Source organism: Solanum verrucosum, unplaced genomic scaffold, assembly GCF_900185275.1.
Source record: "Solanum verrucosum unplaced genomic scaffold, falcon-dt-bn FXZP01000141.1, whole genome shotgun sequence".
Classification (NCBI taxonomy): Eukaryota; Viridiplantae; Streptophyta; class Magnoliopsida; order Solanales; family Solanaceae; genus Solanum; species Solanum verrucosum.
The window spans coordinates 491,563-495,761 of record NW_026020335.1 but is presented as its reverse complement, the minus strand read 5'-3'; the positions used below and the strand labels follow the sequence as shown (position 1 = coordinate 495,761).

The following is a 4,199-nucleotide window of genomic DNA, read 5'->3' as shown; positions in this document are numbered from 1 at the left end:
TGAGTCCTTGAGTTAAGTAGTTCATGCACATAATTCCGCATGACCCTCCGAGTCGAGCATTCTTGAGATGAGAAGTATCATTGACTCCTTGAGTTCGAGAGTTGTTGAGTTCCAAGTATTGAGTTCTATGCATAGTTATTGAAAACCTCGAATTGAGTCGTTCATGTCCATAATTCGGCATGAACCCTATTTTAAGAAGTCTTTTTACAAATTGTTTCAAAACTTGTTTTAAAGACTTGAGCACTGAGTTGAGAAAGAGTAAAGTTGAAGTTTTGTTCTTCAAAGAATTATATGGGGACTAAGTATTCCCAAAGATATTTAAAATGTTTTCACATTTAAATAAGAACGGAAACTGAGATTTCCAAAGAGCTTTCGGGCTAGTTTTCAGAAAAGAGAAACTGCTTTCTAAATAAAGCAGAGAGGAAATTGAGATTTCCAAGATAGCCTTTGGGCTAAGTTTTAAGCACTAATCTCAAATCACAGAAGAAGTATGCTTTTTAAACATAAGAGCTAGTATATTTTGGGAGTAGTATTGAGCACCGTTATGGGGGAGAGTACAAACAACCCACAGCCCCCATAAACCATGTAGCCACCATGGGTAGAAAAGGGTCATACTTTTTAGATGAACCTTTTTCACAATAGACTAGTGGATCCACTTAGTAGTTAAGGTCCTATACCTCTAGCCGGGTATAGGATGCGCTGGCAGCGTGAGGTAGATCGTTGTATCATCACTATAGCTCTTATGTGATGGTTGTCGGTTAGAGAAACTCCCACAGAAGTTATTGTATTCTTATATACATAGTTATTTGTATTTTTACATACATTTCAGAGTTATGTTGTATCCTTGCATACACACAGAGTTGACAATATGTTTTTAAACAGTTTGTTTCTTTATATTGCACTTGTTTTAAATAGCTTTATATTTAAATGAGTTCAGTCATATTGAGTTGAGTATCCAAAGTCGAATATCATATCTTTGAGTTAAGTTTCTTATCTCTGAGTTGAGTATCCAAAGTCGAATATCATATCTTTGAGTTGAGTTTCTTATCTCTGAGTTGAGTATTTTATCCTTGAGTACTTCTGAGTTGAGTAAGTTTGAGTAATTTTGAATATCCTTGAGTATTCCTTGAGTTGAGTAAGTTTGAGAAGAGGTAAGTATGTTCCCTTTTTATCAAGTTTCAAGCTTATATTTATGTTTTAGAATTCCCCTTACATGCTCGTACATTCCACGTACTGAGCCATTTGGCCTGCATCTTCTCATGATGCAGACACAAGTATTCAGGATCATCAACAGGAGCTTCGTTGATACATCCGAGAGTTCGAGTTAGCTATCGTGAGCCTCTTTGCTTTCGGAGGATTTCATTTACCTTTCAGTTTAGTCAGGATGTCGTGGGTCTTGTCCCGACTTCCATCTTTATCAGTTAGAGGCTTCATAGATAGTCGGTATAGTTGAGAAGTCTGTAATATTTATTTATTTTATTAAATATTTCAAAGACTTAAGTTGCCAATTTTAGGGCGAGTTGAATATATTTTATTATTCAGAGTTTTCTTTTGAGTTAAAGCTATTTATTTAAGTTTCATGAAATTTTATTCAATTTTTAAGCTTTGTATGCTTGAATCAGTTTTCCGCTTGTAGTCAGCCAGGATGAGGGTTCGCTTGGGGACCAGCAATGGTCTTCGAGTGCCGGCCACGTCCAGGGTGTAGGCTCGGGTCGTGACATATTCTTCCTCTAGCATTTGCTATTGTAGACAAAGAATCGAAAGAGGCATGTAAATGGTTTTTTAGGAATTTGAGTGCACATGTGATAAAAGATAGAGAAGATATTTGTGTAATATTTGATAGGGCAAAAGGAATTTTGACTAGTTTACAGGAGTTGCGCCGATTTCAGGAGCCTCGAGTCTTCCATCGATATTGTATAAGACATCTTAAGAGCAACTTTCAATCTCGATTTCCAAACAAGGATCTTAGTAGGCTGATGTGGAGGGCTGATTCAGACCATAAAGTAAGAAAATTTGAATCCTTGATTTGGCAAATTAGAGAAGAAAATGAAGAAGCATATGAATATCTCATGGAAATCCCCTTTGACAAATGGACTGTTAGCCATGATGGTGGAAAAAGATGGGGAGTGTTGACAACAAATCTTTCAGAGTCGTTCAATGGAGTGTTGAAAAAAGCACGAGGCTTGCCAGTCACTGCTATGGTACGACTTTCATTAGAGCAAACTATTGAACGATACACTCGTAGGTCTCAAAAAGTGCAACAACTTCTGGAACAAGATGAATTGTGGACCGAAAGGTTCAAAATGAAAAATGAGCTCCAAGTTATCTTCTTTTTCTTCCTATATCCAATTTGCAATAGGAATTTCAAACTGTTAAAAATTGAAGCTAATGAAAGAAAAACCTTTCAGCCATCACCATTATGAGATTAAAGTAATGTATCATAACAAACCTTTTTTTTACCATGTTGATTAGAGCTTTAACTGGTGTAACTTCAATACTGTATTAACTATATGTTTCAGTCCCATTTATGGAGAAAATTGTACCACATCAGTCCTAACGTGCTGGATACAAAAGGCCAATAGATATAAACATAACATATAGCAGGTCAATTGTTCAACATAAAATCCATTTAAAGTCCATTCACTTACATGACCTCCAAAGGTCAATCCATTTAGAAAGAGTTTATGAAGAATCCAATACGGATGTGACAATTGAAAGACTAAGAATTATAAGCATACTTGGAACCACATGATTCATCCTTTGCCTTTTTTCTTTGTTAACACAGAAACTTTGTTATCTTTTGTTTTTTTCTTTTGGCCGTGCTGATTAAGATGATGACTCCCTAAAAAGTAAAAACAAATTTTCAATTATTCAACTAAAAAGGAACACTTATGTCAAAGAATAATGTGAAGATTTTAAAGTACCAGTTCCACAAAGCTTAGGAAAAATTATACGTTTTTTCTTCACCGATGGTTCACCACCTTGGCTTGCACCTTGATTTGCATCCTCCAACTCATCACTATCCACTTCATTATTAGAATCATTCAACTCATTACCTTTTACAGGTGATGAGGAAAAGTTTGGGGCGTTGTCAAAATGTTGAGGTTGATTACTACCAAATACATTTTCAAGTGATGAAAGACTTGGATCCCTTGATATTTGTGGAGTCTGTGGTGTCATGTATGGCACAATCTCAGTGTTTGTTGGTTTATAATTCGAGGGTGCTCGGAAATCTTATGTGGCTTAATCATCTTCACCCATTTCTATAGGCGCTCAATCTCTCTCAACAGCACGTACCTTCCTACCCGCAACACCACATTTTCCTCGTCGACGAATAGGGGGATGCAAATGGTCAGACATTAGCTCGTCTCTTCTATAATTGTCTTGCACATGAATCCTATCTGCCTCTTGCACATATGCCAAACAATTAGATCCTTCATCCCGCACCATTGCACGAAACCCGTAAAATTCCTCTATTGATGGGTTATCACCGAGTGATATTGCTTTATTAACCATCAAATGAATATGACGTGCCTGTCCAAAATAAATTAATTCTATGGGGGAATCATATATTGAAAAGATTAAGAAACATGGAGGCCAAGTTGACCAAGTTTGTAAACCACGCAAAATTAATGAGGGTATCAGGATTTTAACATGTTGAGTCAATTTTCATAAAAAATGTGGCAGACCAGTAAATTAGGACACTATGGAGAGAATGAAATCATATCCACAAATCACAAATATGAAGTACAAGTAGAACAGATGAGGAAAACTTTGATATATATGCTAACTGGATAAATCATATCCACAAATCCACAAATATGAAGTACAAACTTTGATAGAATGCTAATGAACCAGATTCTACTAATTCAATATGCTAACTGGACAAGTTAAAGTAAAGAAAAATTAAGTTATCAAACTTACCACTGTTTCGTATGCCGTCGCATTAGGCACGTAACCTTGTTGTTGTTGAGGACTCAAAATAGGATTACCAATGATAAAACGAGTAATACGTCAAATATTTTGCCAATCCACTACGGACCTCTGTGGCTCATACCCAACTACCGGATTACCTTTCACGGGTAAGCCATACAATATCTCCACGTCATATAAGGTGATCGTAGCCTCACCCGTCCTAAAGTGGAATGTATGAGTCTCAGGACGCCATCTTTCAACTAGTGCAGTGATTAAACTACGAT

The 4,199-nt window shown here is 36.4% G+C and overlaps 1 pseudogene; it reads right to left on the bottom strand.

Moving 5' to 3' along the window:
- Positions 1–2,753: 2,753 nt before the first annotated feature.
- On the bottom strand, positions 2,754–3,548 carry LOC125836856 (uncharacterized; annotated as a pseudogene).
- Positions 3,549–4,199: the final 651 nt, after the last annotated feature.